The 20044-nt window shown below is 48.1% G+C and overlaps 1 long non-coding RNA gene across 1 annotated transcript in view; it reads right to left on the bottom strand.

The window, feature by feature from the left end:
• Positions 1 to 3804: 3804 nt before the first annotated feature.
• Positions 3805 to 20044, bottom strand: part of LOC105093273 (uncharacterized) — a 38914-nt gene continuing 22674 nt past the window's right edge. Inside the window, exons 2-3 of the long non-coding RNA XR_837543.3 lie at positions 4298 to 4356; positions 3805 to 4045 (exon numbers count right to left, since the gene is read on the bottom strand). This is a non-coding gene — a long non-coding RNA (uncharacterized LOC105093273). The remainder of the gene's footprint in view (positions 4046 to 4297; positions 4357 to 20044) is intronic.

The following is a 20044-nucleotide window of genomic DNA, read 5'->3' as shown; positions in this document are numbered from 1 at the left end:
CATGGGGAGTTTCATTTGAGAAGCCACAGAGTTGGCATGGCCCAAGGAGGGAGTGCTCAGATGGGGAAACTGGGATGGTTTGGGGGCAGTCACTGGGAAGAATCTGTGTAGCAGACCTCAGAAGGGGGTGGTCTCCTATCTCAGGGCCAGGGGCGAGGCTCAGAACTCAGGAGTATCACAAAAACCCAGCCAGGGCGGCAAGTCTGTGAAATGCGATCTAGATCCCCTTTCAGTTTCCTTGTCTGCTAAGAAGGGGCTAACCACCATCCTTCCTCCCATCCATCGTCTCTTCCGTCCTGGTGTGTGCAGACTCTGGGCTGGGCACAGGGACGGAACTGGAGAAGAGGGAGAAAGAGAAGGGGCGGGGAAGGGGCCACGGATGGCGAGGCGCCGGAAATAGGGTGCAAGCTGGGTAAGTCAGGTGGGAACATTATTCAATGTATTGATGGTTAATCGTCACATGAGTTCCCCTTGGCTGAAAAGCCAAGTTGTACCACTTCACATCCATTTGGATGGCTAGTGTCAAACATGATATGAAAACAAAAAACCAGGAAACAAATGTTGGTGAGGGAGGCTGGAGAGACTGGAACCGTTGACTGCTGTTGGGAATGCAAAACGGTACAGCCACTGTGGAAAAGCATACAGCAGCTCTACAAAAAAATTACACAAAGAACTGTCATTCGATCTATAAATTCTACCTCTGGGTAGACACACAAAAGAAGTGCAAGCAGAGACTTAAGCAGATATTTGAACACCCACGTTCACTGTAGCATTACTCACATTCGCCAAAAAGGTGGCAATAACCCACATATCCATTAATAGATGAATGGATAAATAAAATGTGGTACGTACATCCAATGGAATATTGTTTGGCCTTAAAAAGGAATGCAATTCTGATATATGCTAAGACACAAATAAAACTTGAAGACATAAATGAAATAAGACAGACACAAAAGGACAAATACATGATTCCATTTATATGAGGTACCCAGAGACAGCGGTATAAGGTAGGCTACCGGGGCTGGGAGGAGAGCGGCATGGGCGTTAGTAGCTGATGGGTACAGAGTTTTTCCATCTGGGAAGATGAAAAGAGGGCTGGAGTTGGATAGTGGTGATGGCTGCAGAACAACAAGACGGTACGCCACTGAACGGCACCCTTAAAAGTGGTGAAGTGGTCAATTTTCTGTTACGTCTACTTGACAAGAAAAAAAAGTGGAGAAGAAATTAACCTAAGCCTTGAATTCCTTTTGGGAGGGCCTGTATTTTGCACTTTGGGGGTTTCTGTTCAGTGATGCCAACAATGGCAATGCCTGTGTGGAGAGGAGGGGAGGAGGAAGGGAGGGGCATCTCTAGGTCAGAGCCCTCCCCACCCCAGGTTCAGAGATGGGAGCGGCAGGGTCCTTCCAGTCCTCTGTCCCCACAGCATGCATCTCCCATGGGTCAGTCTTCCAGATCTGCAGCCCTGGCTCCACTCTTTCCTGGCCTGAAGTAGCCACTGCAGCCACAAGCATCGCCCCCAGCCCCCCAGCACACACACAGGCCTCCACGTACCCTGGCAGGCCTTCTGTGCTCCTTTCCTGCCGACTTGGAAGGCCAGGTGCCTCATGTCCCCTGTACTCAAATCACAATGGACAACTTTGTTCCCAGCTGTGCCTTTGCAAGGACCATAACTTGTATCCAAAAAGTCCCGTCTTACCTGCTACCTGATAAAGCCCACCTCACCCCTCACGCCTCAGTTCACACCCCACCCGCCCTCCGAGGCCTCCCCTGAACTCGTGTGCGCCTCTCTGTGCTCCCACGGCGCCCTGCTCAGCCTCTCAGCACCTGATCTGTAATCGTCGGTATCTCCCACTGGATGGTGGGAGGGTGGAGCGGTCAGCGCTGATTGGACCCCCTCCCCCTTTTTCCTCCGTGATTAGAACCTAACTTTTGTTCAGCTGGTCCCCTTCTGCCTGACCATGGCAGTGACCACAGCTGCCAGGGAGGTGAATCCTGATCGGTTTACACCAATCACCGTATCCCATTCCCCTCCCCAGGCATTGGCTGAGGAGGGCACGTGATCTCATTCTGGCCAACGAAACGTGAAGGGAAATTTGCTGGGGGAACTTGCCTGTTTCTGTGTGCTTAAAAAGATGTGGGGCAGGGACAAGAGGAAGGTAGATTCTCTGCCTCTGAATCTACTCGTCAATATTTGCGAAGTGGAATTGCTGCAGCTGCCGTGTCACCCTGGGGGGTGACATCCCTACACACGGGGCGATGGGAGGGCAGAAAGCGGCGCTATCAGGCGGGGTCCCGGCAGGAATCAGGAACCGTGCCAGTTATGTTAGGGAGAACTTATGGTGAATAATGGTCTGCAAGGTGCTAGGAATGTTAACTAGGTAACAGAGCAGGTAAAAACAGAGGTAGCCAGATACTACTTTTAGGGCTGGGGGAACAAAGGGAAGGGGTTGGAAACATTAATACTGACTTAGAGGAGGGCTGCGTGGAGCTGAAACGCCCACCTCTGGGAAGGGGCTGCTGGGTGGCTGGTGCTGGTGTCCCTGAGATCGGAAGACGAGCCCACGGGGGCCTGGACCCAGGCTCTGAGGAGGGGTGCAATGGGCCGCATCTGTGAGAGCTGGAAAAACAGCAAATTCATTCGGCCTTGCTACCCGGAGGAACGGCCTCCGCCAGGGTTTAGACGCCTGGCTGGAGTGATGCCCGCAGGCGCAGGAAGCCCTTCCTCCAGCCTCGCGGGCTCCCTCCGGCGCCCCCTGTTGACCGAGTCCGACAGCGAGCAGCTGGCAAAGCAGAATCGGGGCGTGTGGCGGTCCAGACCCTGAGTCGCGCAGCGGAGTGTGGGGACGGGGTCTGGGATCTGAGACGACAGCCTAATGACTGGTACAGATGGAGAGCACCCGAACCCCGCAAGACAGCGCTAGGACACTGAGCTGGAAAACCGGGGAGCTGCCCTACCTCAGATCTCCTTCATGAAAGAAAATAATGTCCCCGTGCGCTAGCGGCTCCTGGTGGTCCCGGTGGTCCCTCCTGTCACCGACCCAGCATCCGTACAGCCACGGCCTGGTCTCGTCAGCCCTGTTCCCCACCCCCACCCCCACCCCAGGGCCCAGTGCGGGACCATGCTTGTAGCCAGTGTGATGCTGAGGGGCCCGGACTCGGACTCGGGCTGTCAATGTGCCATCTCAGGCCCGTTTTCACCTCTGCCAGCCCCCACTTCCTCAACTGCGCAGTGAGGGCATTAAGAACAGCTGTGGGCTCGGAGCCCCGCACAGACTAAGTGGGAGGGAGGTCTGTGTGGAGTGCGGACTCCCGCCCCCCATCCCATACAGCAAGCCCTCTGTTGGCACTGTTATGAGTCCTCAGCTCACTGGCTGCTGTTTTGACAAATGGGCTCCAGGATTGGCTCCCAAAGAACCCAGTTCCACCCTGTGCCTCACGGGTGTGGCCAGGCTCCATGCTTTACCTCCCTGGGCTCCTGTCACTGGCTCAGTGACCTGCCTAGTACTTGCCCCCCACCCCACCGTGTCTCTGGGTCGGTCCATCTTGACACCTTCTTGTCTTTCACTGTCCCACGTGCTCCATGTGCTGCAGATGCCACGTCTGCTGTCAGCCTAGACTTCCTTTCCTTGCAGCCGCATCGGGTCCTGCTCTGCATTCTGCTGCCCTCCCAGCAGCCTGTCCCGCTCCCCTTCCCGGGACCCTCCCTGAGACGGGTGCTCATTTCCATGGTGTTTCAGCACTGTACTGGTTTCCTAGGGTGTTGTAACAAATAACCACAAACTTAGTAGCTTAAAACAACAGATCTTTATTTTCTCACAGTTGTGTTGTCCAGAAGTCTGAAACCAAGGTGTCAGCAGGGCCAGGGTCCCTCTGCAGGCTCCAGGGAAGGTTCCTTCCTTGTCTCTTCCAGCCCTGGTAGCCCCAGGCATTCCTCGGCTTGTGGCCGCATCGCTCTGATCTCTGCCTCTGTCTTCTCCTGGCCGTGTCCTCTGTGTCTCTGTGTGTCTGTTCTGTCTCTCACTGGATTTACACGTCTACAAAGACCCTATTTCCAAAGAGGTCACATTCTGAGGTCCCAGGTGGATATGAATTTGGGAAGGATGCTATTCAACCCACTACAAGGGGTTAAGACCCAGATCCCGAGAGGAAAACTGAAGACAGAGCAGTGGTCGCCCCACCCAGACATAAGGGCTCCTTCTGGAGCCAACTGTCACGTTTCAGCCCTGCAGCCACCTGGTGATCACCAGTGACTGCAAGACCCTCTAGTGGGTTACATGGTCCCCCCCCTGTAACTCACCTACAGATTGTTGGTGAGGTCCGTCTGTCAAAGCACACTATAGATAAAGCCTTTTCCATCTGGGGGATGGTGGTAGAGCAAAGGGAAAAGGGAAAGAATTAAACAAATCAAGGCAAAAATCTTCATCATCCACAAAACCATACGCAAAAACCAGGGCATTCCTCCGGACCATCAATAAATAATACAGACCACAAAAATAATACATTAGACAGCTTGTGTAATGGTAGCCCGTGAAAGACTGTGGAACTTTCTAAAATTAATTTTCTTCATTTGGGTTTATTAAAATTGCGCTCATCTATCTCCCCTGTTAAATATTTTATTTTTTCATATTAATGGCTGCAATTTCAGCTTGTGCCTGTTTCTGTCATTAACACTGTACAAACTTAATATCATTAGTAGTTTTTCCCTTAATTATGTGACTAGAGAAGAAAAACATCAAAGTTTCCGTGAAATTGGAATAGTATATCTAAATTGCCTCATGTTTATTTTAACATTAACAGTAAATGAAGCTAATGGGCTTTTATATTATTAAAAGCACTCATTTGTGTCCTGCCTGTTCTAATATATAACAGAGCTTTAAAAGATGTTAAATAATTAGTTATTTAATAGGGACGGGTGGGATAGATCACGCGGAAGGAAAAGTTGAGGGTAACCAACACACACAGTTAAAGGAGTCTGTCCCTTTTAGGCCTTTCAGATGGGATTCCCTCTCCCCAGGTTCCCTGCCCCACTGTTCATGTGAGAGCTCTAATTTATAACAACCCTGGAGAGTTGAAGCAACAAAGTCTATAGCCGCAGGCTCGTGGAGGACACACGCGTGGGGCGGGGCGGGGGAGGGGGCGGCAATAATGTTGGTGATTATTTCTGGGCAACTTCCATTCATAATTCAGTACCTGCAAAGGCCCACGTGAGGCTGGGGCTCGGGAGGTCCTCTGCAGGAGGGAGCCGTGTAGCTGCTGCCGCCGCCCCCCCCCCCCCCCTACAGCCTCCTCACTGCCTCCTGGTAGCAGGGTCTCCTCTGCTTTAGGGGATGCTGATGGATGGAGGCATCGCTCTGCGTCAGGAGCCCAGGGAGACCCAGGGAAGGACTGTGGCCGGTGGGTCCACTGAAACCAGTCACCTTTTCTTCTATCCATTTCTAGTCATTCTTAAAGATTCAAATTCCACATCCTCCATTAGTCCTCTCCTGGTCCCTCTGTTTCCTGAACGCCTGGAGCAGTGGTTCTCAAACTCTTAAAAAGCTTGCATCAGAATCGCAGAGGGGGCTTATTACAGCACAGACCGCTGGGCCCCACCCCTAGAGAGTGTTTGATTCCAAAGGTCTGAGTGGGGTCTGATAATATGCATTTCGAACAAGTTCCCAGGTGATACTGGTGCGGATGGTCTGGGGGACCACACTTTGAGAACTACTCAAGCACACGTGGTCATTCCAGACCGTTAGGCACTATGCTTGTACTGGCTTGAAAGGTACTGTGGCCAAGACGTGTCTCCTCAAACAGACAAAAGGTTCTTTGAAAGCAGGGACTCTGGGCTACGTCTGTATATCCCTCAGAACACCACTAGCTCAAGGATGGGTTCATGGTGTTTGAGCCAGTGACTCCTGATGAACAGATTGACTTGTGGCCATGAGTTTCATTTAATCCTTAGAGAAATCTACGTCTTATAGGTGAGGGCGCTGAGGCTTAGAGAGATGCAGCAGGTCGCTGAGGGTCACACAGCTGTTAAGAGACAGACAAGACTTGAACCCAGGTTCATTTCCAGAGCCCTGGCCAATGTTTCTGAGTCGAGTGATTTCAGACATGGGGACTGGGGAGGACAAGCCCCTGTGTTAGAGGGAAATCGACTGCTTTTGTCATTTTGTGTTAAGGATTTGGGACTTCCAACAGAGTTATATCTAGTAGAGGAGAACAGCTCAGATGATTTCCCCTCTGTGATCATCTCAGTTTGGGGCAGACCACACATCGTAAATAAGCTGCTACTCTCCTGCTCCCCTGCGGTCAATTGATGCACTTTGTCACCCTCATGTAGGTGCAGTCTCAGAGTCCTCTCACGGTGCAGCAACTGATTGGCATCTCTATGGCAGGATGAAATATATTTGCCATTCATAATCTAGTCCAATTTCTCCACCACGCTGGTGAGAAAATGGAAGCCCAGAGAAGAAATGCAACTTGGCTACACAGCAGATTAGTGATATGTATTAGTTATCTCTTGCTGTGTAACAAATTATCCCCAAACTCAACAGCTTAAAACAACATTTATTGACTCACAGTTTCTGCATGACATGAATTTGGCAACAGCTCAGCTGGTTGGTTCTGGCTCAGGGTCCCCAATGTGGCTGCAATCGAGACGTTGGCCAGAGATGTAGGATCTAACTTCTTGACTAGGGCTGGAGGATCTGCTTCTAAACAAGCTCACTCACTTAGCTGTTGGCTGAAGGCCCAAGTTTCTCGTCACAGGAGCCTTTCTATAGGCTGACTGAGTGTCCTCACAACATGGCTTCCCCAGAACAAGGGATCCAAGAGAAAATAATGAGGATTTTACAATGTCTTTAACAGCCTGGTCTCTGAAGTCACACATCTTCACTTCCACTTTATTCTACTTGTAAGAAACAAGTCAGTAAGTCCAGTTCACATTCAAAGGGAGGAGAATTTGTTTCCATCTCTTGAAGGGAGGAATATTAAAGAATTTATAGACACCGTGATGGAACATGGTCTAGAACTCAGAGTATTTTTTTCAATTGTGAAATAAATCATGCAAACATACATTAAATATACATATACAGTGTAACGCATAACTATCATATGAACACCTGACCTAGCTCTTCAGCACCCCTGATCTCCTGTGTACCCCTTTTTGATTGCAACTGCTTTCCCCCCAAGATGGAGCCACTACTTTGACTTCTATGTTTTAATTGTATTGCCTTTTTCATTTTACCACCAGTTGTGAGCTACTAAACACTATAGTTCAGTTTTTCCTGTTTTCTGAACTTCATGTAAATGGGATTGTACTCTAATGATTGGTGTCTGGCGTCTTTCACCCATCATTACACATGAGTTTCATCCATGCTTGTGCACGTAGCTGTATTTTATTCATTTGTTTGGTTGTACAAAGGCCCTCTGTATCTTTAATAATTCTTTTTGCCTTTAAGACTATGCTGTTTGATATAAATATAGCTATACCAGCTTTCTTTCAGTAAATATTTTCATGATATGATTTTTTTTTCATCCATTTGGATGTATCCTTGCACTTTTTGTTTTTTGGGGTTTTTTTTTTTTTTTTTTTTTTAGTATTTTTAAGTATAGTCTGATAGTCTTCAGTTTTTTAATTGGGACATTTACTCCACCTATATTTAATATAACTCCTGATATATTTAGATCTATTTCCACCGCATTATTTTGTGCTTTCTATTTTCTCCACTTTTTCTGTGTTTCTTTTACTTTCCTTTCTTGCCTTTTTCTGGATTAATGGAATATTTTTGACCATGCAGAATTGCTCCATTAATTAGTTTGAGAGATATATTCTGTTTCTGTTCTTTTAATAGTTAGCCTAGAAATTATAACAACATGTATTTAAAATTTATCAGTAGCTGCCATTAATCAGTAATACCTTTACCCTCCTCCTGGCCTATGCAAGGGTCTTAGAACACTTTCAATCCATTTAACCCCTGATATCTGTGTTTCTGTTTTCATATTTTAAAGTCTTTCTCCCTTCAGCACAACCTTTGGGCTTGTCTTCTGGGAGGCACTGCTAACGGCAAGTTTCTTCCCTCTTTTTTTATCTGAAAAGCCCCATAGTTACTTTATTTATAAAGAAATATCCACTGACTGCAGAATTCTAGGTTAGTGGTTATTTTTTAATCAACATGCAATTAGTCTGTTCTCGCTGGCTCCCACAGTTGCTATTGAAAGTCTGCTACTAGTCGAGATACTTCTTTTGAATAGATTGCAACCTGTGTGTTCCCTTCTCTGGCAGCTTTCAAAGTCTTGGATCTTGGTGTGCTTCAGTTTCACTCTAATGAGTCTATATGTGAATTTCACTTACTTAACTTTCATGGGATTCATTCATTCATTCATTCATTTCATTCATTAAAACTATGGAGCAGGGGAAGGTACAGCTTAGTGATAGAGGGCATGCTTAGCATGCATGAGGTCCTGGGTCCAATTCCTAGTACCTCTGTTAAAAATAAATAAGTAAATAATAAACCAGATTACCTCCCCACCCCCCAAAATAAAATAAATAAATAAATAAACAAACAAACATAATTACCTCCCTCCCAACAAAATTTAAACAAAAATAAAATTAATTAATTTTTAAAAACTATGGATCAGTATCTTTCTTCAGGTCTGGAAATTCTCAGACATTATTTCCTGAATTATTGCCTCTGCCCCATTCTCTTACTCTTCTCCATCTGGAACTCATTTCCTACAATATTAGATCTTTCATTTTAACTCTCTTATCTCTCAATTCCTCTTTCCTATTCCCCATCTCCTTTTCTCTCTTTGCTGCATTCATCTAGTTCACTGATTCTCTCTTCAGCTGCATTTAATCTGTTATTATACCCATCCACTGAGCATTTAGGTCAATTATGTTTTTTATTTCTAAATGTAACATTTCCCTCTTTTTAGAATCTATTGTTTCTCCTTCTGATATTTTCCTGTTCTCTGCAGATATTATCATCTTTGTCTTTTTACTCCTTTCCAATAGCAAGCATCATTGTTTTATATTTTGTACATGATAATTCCAATATCTGAAATCATGCAGATCTGTTTCTGCTTACTGTTTCCTCGGGTTCTCATTCCCAGAGCTTTGCTTCCTTGCGTGCTTGGTTATATTTTTGTCTGAGTTGTTCATTTTTCTTGGGAAATTACTTTTGCTAATTTTTTGAGGTATGGGATGAAAAGATCTGTGTTTGCTTCTGCCAGTGCCATTAAGGCATTATCAGTCCAAGACCCTTTGAATTAAGTTCATGGCTACAGTTGTTCTGACCGTGCAGCTGATGTGGACTTGGGCTGCAAATGCACTTTTCAGGAATGGCTCTTTCCCCTCCTTCCCTGCTCAGAACTAAGGCAACTCTCCTAACAGTCCCTGAGGGTGTGAGGGGTGAGGCAGTCTTCCTTCTGGCTCACATTTACCCTAAGGGTTCCCTTTGGAATCCCACCTTTATGAAGGAGGATGTCCTATTAGATTTCCCATCTTGGCTGAGCCATGGGTTTTCTTCTCTCCCCAAATACCCTCCGTCATGTCAAAACTGAAGGTCAAGTTTGCTGGTTGGGCAAATGCTCACTGGGCACAGGTGGCTTCAGGACTCTCAGAGTTCCCACCCTTGGCCTTGGTGCTTCCTACTATCTTGTGAGCTCTTTAATGCTTTAAGAAAATATTTTTCATTTTATTCAGCATTTCCAGTTGTTTCTACCATGACAGTCAGAACAGACTGGGATGGAGCAGTCTGGGGGCTGCTGCAGTGGTCAGGGTGAAGCACAATGGCAGCTTGGACTGGAGCCGGGAAGAGAGAAAGAAGTGAAAGATTGATTCATGTCAGGAGGCACCATCAACAAACCTCCCACTGTGGGCGCGGGTGCTCTGGATGCACGGACTTGACACAGTGCAAACTGTAGGGCTTAAGAGATGCAGCTCTTCTTAAGGCTCAGTTGACATGAACGGCAGCTTGATTTCAATGAACCAGTCCTGTGACCACATGGATTATTGTGGCTCGGGGAGAGTTGATCGTGAGACTCCCTGGATAAGAGATTCGAAGCTCCTTCCTTAAGTGGCCGTGCCAGATGGACAGTCATAAAGACAGTGAGGGGGCCAAGGCGTCCAACCATCCCCCAAAGTGGATGGGGCCTTTCTACATCATGACTCCCCTGCACCCACTCATCTTGCTTCCTGGTGTAAACACCCATCCCCAGGTAAAGAGGACTACACAAAGGGAGCAGGAAGAGGGGAAATAAAGAATAGAAACAGATAATAGAGGTAGGAATAGAGAATCATAAAAGGTCAAAATTAAGAATGGGAATAAGATGATAACATTTTTTAAAGACAACTGTTCCAAGAGTTGAAAATCATGAGTAATACAAAAAGCTCATACAGCTTAATATCAAAAAAAACAAGCAACCCAATCAAAAAATGGGCAGAAGATCTAAACAAGCAATTCTCCACAGAAGACATCCAGATGGCCAACAAGCACATGAAAAGATGCTCAACATCACAGATTGTTGGAGAAGTGCAAATCAAAACTACAATGAGGTATCACCTCACACCAGTCAGAATGGCCATCATTCAAAAGCCTATAATCGATAAAAGTTGGAGAGGGTATGGTGGGAATGTAAATTGGTATAGCCACTATGGAGGACAGTATGGAGGCTCCTTAAAAAACTAAAAATAAACATATTATCCAACAATCCCACTGCTGGGCATATATCTGGGGTAAAATATAATTTTAAAAGACACCTGCAACCCAGTGTTCACAGAAGCACTATTTACAACAGCCAAGACATAGAAACAACCCAAATGCCTATCAACAGATGACTGGATAAAGAAGATGTGGTATATTTATAAAATGGAATACTACTCAGCCATAAAAAATAATAAAATAACATTTGCAACAACATGGATGGGACTGGGAATTGTCATTCTAAGTGAAGCAAGTCAGAAAGAGAAAGAAAAATGCCGTATGGTATCGTTTATATGTGATATCTAAAAACAAGGACACAAATGAACTTATCTATAAAACAGACTCACAGACATAGAGAACAAACTTATGGTTACCAGGGGGAAAAGGGGGTAGGAAGGGATAAATCGGGAGCTTGAAATTTGCACTTCCTGGGGAGTGATGGAAATGTTAGCTATTTTGATTGTGGTGGTGGTTTCATGGGTGTATACATTTACCAAAGTTAATCAAACTGTACATCTGAAATATGCGTAGTTTACTGTATAGGAACCATACCACAACAGAGGTGTTTAAAAAAATAAAATTATGAATTATAATAATAATAATATATTATTATTGTTATAATACAATTATATTATTATATTATTAATAAATAATATAATATATTATAATATAATGTAATTATTATATAATTATAATATAATATAATAATATTATTATTATATAAAATAATATATAAATATAATCAAATGGATTTTTAAAAATATAATCAGCTGGATTAAAAAATAAAATATTAGAACCTGATATATATAAAAAGCTAAAAATGTATGAGAGGGATTCACTTGGAGCAAATAAAAGAGTGGCTTCAATTCAAAAGTAAAAATGATGATAAATTGTTTAAAGTGCAAAATTTGGCGAAATTGATACAAGGGGTCCAGATAGGGATGCGGGATAAGAAAAAGAGAGGTAGATAATAAAAAAGAAAAATCTAGGTAACGTGAGGCCTGAGAGCTCCCGGGGAGGGAGAGAGAACCTGGCCAGGAAGGCGCCTGCTCTCCCCCCGACCCCCACCCTGGACCGCGGCATGGGAGGCACAGAGGCAGCTGTGAGGTGGGGGAGAGAGCCCCAGTCTGGGAGCTGAGAGACTCCGTCCCAGCTCCATCTGACTGCATCCCTGCAGGGCCCCAGCCAGCCCTTTCCCGCCCAGCGCTCAGTCTCCTCGGCTCTAAGGAGGGTGGAGCCAACTTGATACACACGGGGTTCCTTCTGCTCTGCTGTCTGGACTGGGGAACGCTGCCACCAGCAAGCAGGAGACTGGGGAGCTTGGTTTTCTGGCTTCTTAGGGGAAGCACTGAATCTGGAGGCTGAGGGCCTGGCTTTGAGTCTCTAAGCTTCCAGAACACAGCAGAGAGCAGAAAACAGCTCTTCAGCAGGGCAGCAGGGGGCAGAGGGTGCTGCCCCCTCTCAGTTCCCCAGATCAGGACTGTCCAGGTAGGTCAGCCCACCTGTGAGGAAACCCAGCCACACGCTGCGGCCACGCGAGCAGCATCCCAGAGCTGGCCTTCTTCAGCCCCTCACAGTCTGTCTGTCTCTCTGGACACTCAGGCCCTTGCCTTTTGTGGTCTTTATCCCAGCCCCCACGCCAGCCCCCAGCAGGGACCTTGCTGAGACCCCGCTCAGGGCACGTATGAGGGATGAAGATAGTACAAGTGATAACTCTGCCTCTTGTCAATGCTTGGTAGGTCCCATGACTTCACCTGCATGGGTTCATTGAACCCTCATGCAGCCCTTTAAGGTAAGGGCTATTATTATCCCATTTTATAGGTGGGTAAACTAAGGCTCAGAGCACTGAAATAACTTGCCAAAGTCACCACCCAGGAAGGAGCTGAGCTGGAATGTAGACTCAGGCATTCGGGTTCCCACGTGGTGAGAGTCATCATTCTGCTATGAGGTGAGTGGGAGGGAGTGACCCCGGACCCCACAGCCCACCAGCGGGGACCCCCAGAAGAGGCAGCCGCAGTGTGGTGAGGGCATGGATGAGACGCTCTTACCTCACTGTTGCGGGTGGGGACCCCACTCTCCAACGTGCTGGCTCGTCCCTTCGGATCTCCTCTGCTTTGGTGCTGGGGCCAATGGAATCGTCCGCAACAGGGCAGAGCAGCCCTTTCAGGATAAAACCCAAGGAAGGAACAGCCAGGGGACTGGTGTCCCCTGGCAAAGGGAGATGGAAGCGTCCCTGTGGAAAGGAGCCTTGGGCCTGGAGGACTGGATAGCCTCCTAGCAGGCCCTGCCCCTTCAGTCCGCTCTCACCACCTTCCTCCCAGGGTCTCTGAGACACGGCTCTGCCACATCTCCCACAGCCCCCAGCCCTTAGCTGGCTCCCAGCGCTCGGGACACGCTTCCGCGGCCCCACTCTGCCCGCCAGCCTCTCCTCTGACCCGGACAATGTCTGCGTCTTTAGGATTCCGCAGCCCAGCTTCAATCCTGGGCCAGTGGAGTCGATGGGCAGCCCACGCTCCTTCAGCGTTCAAGGGCAAACACCGGGTGGAGGCTGCTGCCTCTGCCTTGGACTTGTCCCCTCAGGACCCAATGAGGACACGCCCTGTCCATCCTGTGAGGCCGCGGACCTGACCCTACCTCCCCACAGGCTCCAGGCGGCGAGTCGAGTTCTTTGGTCTTTCATGAACTTTCCTTTCTGCCTCCTCTGAATGGTCACACCTGGCTTCCTGCACTAGTAAAGCCCCCTCCTCTGGGCCCCCGGGTGGTGGACTGGGGGTCTCCCTGCAATAGCCCCCCCCCAGAGAGGGCCCATCCCTTCCTCTCTCCCTGCAAGTATTTCTGGTCCTCTTAGCTACAACCTTTGACCTGAGGAGGCCTTTAAGCCCAAGCTAGGCCTGCTCTGGGGAGACACAGGAGCCCCTTCCTTAAGGAGGAAGGAGCCAAAGAGAACACTGGACCACAGCCTGGGGGGTGGGCTGGAGAGGGCGAGGACCAGAAACGGCACCCTAGCCCCGCCACCCAGCCATCTGATCAATGAACGTTACTGGGGGCTGCTCAGTCGGTGCCAGGCAGACGTGGTTTCTCCCCTAATGGAGCTTGTTGGGTAGGGGAGGGCCCGGGGGACAGCTGACACGCTGAGCAATCACAAGCTGTGTGGCCAGGGCTGGGGCCAAATCCGTCCTTCCCCCTGAACCTCAGTTCCTCTTCTGTAAAGTGGGTGCATCACTACCTCCCCCTCCACGGGAAGTGGGATGGCTAGATGATACAACACATAGAAAGTCTCCCCTGTGGTGCCAGGGGAGCGTGGCATTTTCCACACTGGGCTGAGTTGTAAGAATGGGCTGCAAATAATTTAGTGAGTCACGAACAATTTCCTTTACAAAGGAAACAGAATAAAAAACATTCTATGTATTCTCCGAATTAAAAGCATGATTTTATGAAACTTCTACTTTAGTTACAAGTATGTGTGGGGGAGTGTGTGTATACTGGGTCACGTGGGAAAATGCACTTTTTTTTTCCAAAGAAGGCTGAAGGCCACTGACCTAGTGGTTCAGAGCAGGGCTCTGGGGTGACGCGGCTCCAACACTCATGACACTGTGCGACACGGATGTGTCCCTTCACCTCCGAGCCTCCCACTGTGAGGACTACAGAGACGGTGCAGGTGAACAAGTCACTCAGAACACCACCCAGGACATCACAGGGCCTCTTCATGTTAGCATTTTCATATTATATAGCCAGACCCCAAGAAAGGGCTAATTGTCTCTGATTTAAAACATGACCAGGAAAAAGGAAGCGAGTGTCACTGTCCCTGGGTTTTTCTATAGCAATAACTAACATTTTTAGGCGTTTGTGTGTCAGGCACCAACCTCATTTAACCCTCACAGCGACTCTGTGAAGTCAAGTCTATCATTATTCCCATTTTACAGCTAAGGAAACTGAGGTCATGAGAGGTTGAGACTAAGAGAGTGGGTCTCACAGGAGGAGCAGCCGGATTCCCACTCCTGCCCCAGCACCAGTAATGCCCTCTGTCCTGACTTGGGGTCTCCTCTGGCCCTAAAGGCCCCAGTGGCCCCTATTTTGAGCCTCCTGGGCCGCCGGCCTGACTGCTCTGCCCTGGTTTCCTCAGCCACTGGCTCCCACACTCCAGCTGTTTCTTACTTAAACCCCCGCTCCTCAGAGCTCCCAGAGGCCGCCTTCAGCACTGGCAGCAGCCAGGTAGCTGGTCACAGGCGAGCAGGAGCTGGAGGGAGCCTGGTCTTCAAGGTTGGAGCCAGGCCTGGGGGCTGTGGCCCTGCCGGCCTTGGCTCCAGCCCCGAGTGGCCAGGAGAACGGGACTCAGCTTCTGCCAAGGTCTGAGAAAGCACCTGAAAAGGGGGTCCTCCCCCCTGGAGCCCCCGACCCAGGAGATGACCCCTCAGCTGGAAGTGGAACGCCCAAGGTGCCACCGTCGTCAAAGCCAGCAGCACAGGCTGGGTACCAGCGCCGTGTCAGCCGCCGGCTCTTACCCCATCGATCATCCAGTCCTTAAGACATATTAAAATGGATTTAAAAAGACATTTTGCATTTTCTCTCCTTAACACCCACATTATTGCCACACATCGGCTTTTGTTTTAATTAAAATCGGTTTTGAAATCCTCCATGAAACTTCAGTGGGATTGTTAAAGGCGGCAATTTCCTTATCGGCAGTGCGTCCACACACATACTGTAATAGTTATTTTGCAACAAAGCGCAAGTCTTATTAATTTAGCTCAATCAAATCAGCACCACGTTAATTTATGGGGCTGTAAAAATCTGGCAGTCCCGCTCTACAGCAAGGAACTTAGGGCAGGCAAGACACCAAGCGGGATGTTTATTTTGTACAATGGTCCCTAACTGCATTTCTGTGATTTAAAAGCTTTCCGAGGCGTGCAATGATAATATTACACGCATATAGAATTGTGTGTTTGCTATGCCTCATTACTCCCCACAGAGACCCAAAATCATTTGGTATTCAACGCCTACCTAAAATATTTCCTTTTACATACAAATATTTTTTCTGCTTTAAATGGCTTCTCTATGCTAAATTTTTTTCTTTTTCCGGGGCCTTGGAGCAAGATGGTTTCCTACGTGGGGTTCTATTTTGGTCCAGGATTGAGCTTTACTTGTGGTTATTTAAGCCGGTAGCTGGCTTTTCCTCCGTCCTTCTCTCTGGCCAGTCCCTCCAAATTCGAAGCACGTGATGATTTCCCTGGAACGGATTTTGCATTTTCTGCCCCCCTTCCCACTCCCCCTACCCCTTCCAGATTCCTGCTTCCTGGTTTACTTTTACTGATGTCTATTTCAGCGTCTAAGAATGTTTCTCTCTCAAGCACATCTTAATAGCAAAGCTTCACAATAATAATTATAGTGATTTGTCAGGAGATGCAGTGTGGCAGCCAGTGGAGGATTTGAAAGGCACTGTGGGGTGGGGAAGAGCAGGCAGGGGGTGGAAATGGGGCCATGGAGGCTCAGAGAGAGTGAGTGACCTGCCCGAGGTCACACAGCAAGTGAGGAAGAGAACTAGACTCTGGGTCTCAACCCAGATCCTCTGAGCTCCCAATTTTCCCATTAGTAGAAGAAAGACCATAGGAACTGGAGGGAGGTCACTCACATGAAGGGCCTAGCACAAGGCCTGGCGCAGAGCAATGTTAGATATGATCATACTGCCCTTCCTCCACAAGGGGAGACCTCTCTTTCCTGGCTCCTGCCTGGCTCTGACTTGCAAAACTGGACTCACGGGGAAGCTACAGGCAACTGACGTTTCCAGTGCTCACATCTGCAGCGTTTTCTCCAGCGTACAAAGATGCTTCCATCTGCTCCCAGAAGGCACACACCTGCTCCGCGGATACAGACTAGGCACTGAATATTAACTGATGGACTCAAGGCAACCTGTCAAAAGACAGGCGGGCATGTCATCCCATTTAATGGAGGAGAAGCCCGAGAGTGGCAGAGAGCTTGGATGACCTCCCTCAGGTCAGATAGCCAATGGCCGAAGAGATTCCAACCCAGGGCTGTAGACTCCAAGGTCAGCGCCCTTTCTAGCACACTGGCCACCTCAGGCTCCCTGGCCAAGCGCCAGGGAGGCGGTGGCCAAGCTTGGGCAGGAAGCATGTTTCCTGTTGGTGGTATAAACAGACAGCACTTAGGAGACCCCAGAAGGTATCGCCAGCTCCCCTCCTGACTGTGGCTAAGCCTTAGAGAGAACTGTCCTCTAGGTTAAGTCATGCCTTTTCCCCACACATGTATTTGTTTCAGTTATGTAAACCACGCTGTCCACCAAGCTTCCTTCTCTGTCCCGTTGAGAATGAATTTCTGGTTAGTCTGGACAGCAGGTGAGCGCCCAGTGCCTGGCGGGGGCCTTCGTGTTAGGTGTGGCGATGCTGTTGTGTGATTCCCGATGCCATCGTATCTTTTTTTTTCCTTCCTTTTACTTTTTTTCCTCTTATTTTGGTTTTCATTTAAAATTTTTTTTTTTTTTTTTGCCATCATCTCTTTAGTGACAACGACATGGAACTCACTCATTTCAGAGACAGTCCACACCATCGCTGGACAAAGCTCTGGTTTGAAATTCACCTTTCCTGTCTGGAACCCAGACCAGCAATGTCCATAAAGCGTGATCACTTCATTATGCACGTCCAGGCACGTGCTCTGATCTGCCCACTGCCAGGAGGTTCCAGAGCCACCTGGAGATGGAGGGTGTGACAGCTAGGCCAAGCGCCAACCCAGTTAAGTCACTGAGGCCAAGAGAGCTGTCTTCTGTGGACCTGGGCAAGCAAGGTCCTGTGTCCCAGGAGAGGGGAGAAGCAGAAGTGAAGTCACCGGAGAGGAGAAGACAGGCAAAGGGGTTCCAGGCCTAGGACAGACACACGACGCGCTGCGCGCACGGCCCCGTGGCCTCTAGTGAGGAATGGAGCCAGGAAAGTCGCAGGCAGTGGGCGGAGTTCTAAGCAAATCCAAAGCCTTTGGTTAAGTTCCAGAGAAAGACCATTAAGAAGGCAAGACGTGAGCTGAGACGGTCTGCTGGATGAAATTTCAGAGGAGGCTTCATGACTGGCCAGTGATGTCAAGACTAAAAGCTTGACTGACAGCCATAGAAAACAAACTCATGGTTACCAGGGAGGGAAGGCGTGGAGACAGATAGATTGGGAGTTCGAGATTCGCAGATACTAACTACTATATGTAAAATCGATAAACAATAAGGTCCTACTGTGTAGCACAGGGAACTATATTCAATATCTTGCAATAACCTATAATGAAAAAGAGTATGAAAAGGAATATATATATATATGTGTGTGTGTAACAGAATCACTATGCTGCACACTAGAAATTAACACAACATTGTAAATTGAATACACTTCAATTAAAAAAAAAAAACTTAAAAACAAGATTAAAAAACAAAAAGACTAAAAGCTTCACCATTGACTTAATGCAACAAGTACTTTGGAAAACGTGCTGTGTGCCCAGCACCGGGTGGGCTCTGGAAAGAAGAGGAGGTGGAAAGCGTTCTCCACGCAGGCCCTGTCCTCAGCGGCTCGCCACTGGCCACAGGTCCCCAGGCTGCGGGTCCACCCTTTGTCTTGGTGAGAGAGTCAGTCCCCATTTCTCGCCACATTTGGTTTCTCCAGAATCGAGTGGGTGCTGGCTTCGGGGCTGGGCCCAGGAGGAAATGGAAATGTTCTCAGAGGAGGCAGCTCTCTGGACATCCTAGCTCAGCCTCTGCAAACAAATGCTAAGCCTAGGCAGGGCCGGGTCCCGTGCTTAAACCAGCCTGGGAGCATCAGTCACCACGGACAAGAGGCAGGAACTTGGTTACTTTCAAAATGACTTCTCTCAAACAAGGTCACAGTGAGGTCGGAGCACCTTTGTATGAATTAGAAGAAGGTGCCCACCCCAGGCCAGACCTAGCCCCATAGGACCTCAGATGGGTGCATGGATCACAGGACAGGCTTCAGCATTTACAGTCCCCCCGGGCTGGGCACACTTGTGCAGTGAACAACATGAACAACTGTATCTAGCAGCCTTGCCCCCAGACCCCAACTGCACATCCAAAACCCCCAGACCTTTGCAGTCATTGTGTGTGAGAAGATCCAGGCCTCGGCTCCTTCTAGACACATGGATGACCCCGGATCTAAGCCAAGACTCCCCCCAAAAGGAGAAGAAAGCTGTGCTCTAATACTCGCACGCATCCACAACCCACTGACTCAGAAACTCAGCATCACTATGTGACCTCTCCAGTCATTCCTTCTCTCCTTTCACAGAGGGACAGGTGGACATGGCCGGGAGAAGGGGAAAGAGCCCAGAGGACCCTTTCCACAGTCGGGGGCCAAGCCTTCCCCTCTTCTCGCTGTTCTGTAAGAAGCTTTCTAAAGAAGAGGAACCCCCCGCGGTAGCAGATGGCGGATAAGTAGGAATGGTAAATAGTTTTAATTACTGCATAATGTAAGTGAGACAATAAAGGGGAGACAGTGGAAGCAAGCTGCTGCTGCCGAGGCCCTGAAACTGTTGTGGGGCCCAATTTGTCTGGCATGTGCTGTTCTTAGTCTTGGGAGGGCTTTAAAGAGAACGCCGAAAATATTAATTGCCCGCCTCACTGGCCCATCCATCTTCACAACCGAGTAACACGCTTTTTTAATTTCAGGGGAATCGTTTTCAAATGGGAATCATGCAAATGAGTATTTTAGCTATTCATTTGTTTTACTGCGAGCGCTTTGTGAGCAAATGGCCTACAGCTTGCAATGAATTAAAAGACATGGGCACTGGAGACCGATTTTTAATACAAAGTCTTGACTCGGAGACGACCCCGACCAGCAGCACAGAAAATGTTGGCATAGCAACTTCGGGCATTTTCATGCAAATTGGCTTCTATATAGATGATACGAACGCAATGTTTTCCTTCAACTAATCATCATAAAATTAGTTTCAGTATATTTAAATGCCTCCACTTAATGCATTATATCCATATGCATGAAATTGCCTCCGCTAATGCAGTACATAAAACGCCAAAGACACAATGAATAGCCAAATTGCAAGCAGTTATGTTATCTCCCATAAAAACGGCTCCCCTCCCCCCCTTTTTTTTTTTTGTGAGTGTGGGTGTTATTGAATGTGTGGGCGCCAAAGGCATCTATCACAAATTGCTATTAATACACAGACTCACAGACACACACACATCCCACAGTCCTCTTCAGTTAAGTAACACTAAGGTTGTAACACAATCTAACAAAAACCAGACAAGGTTGGGGCTAGGCTGGTTGTGCTCGCCTGGGCTGGCCAACCTCCCATCGCACAGAGCCAGTAACTAGAGGACACAGTGGAGTAAACAGCACCTGACTTCTCTT

This window comes from Camelus dromedarius, chromosome 5 (genome assembly GCF_036321535.1).
Source record: "Camelus dromedarius isolate mCamDro1 chromosome 5, mCamDro1.pat, whole genome shotgun sequence".
Taxonomy (NCBI): domain Eukaryota; kingdom Metazoa; phylum Chordata; class Mammalia; order Artiodactyla; family Camelidae; genus Camelus; species Camelus dromedarius.
This window is presented reverse-complemented; position numbering and strand designations above follow the sequence as displayed.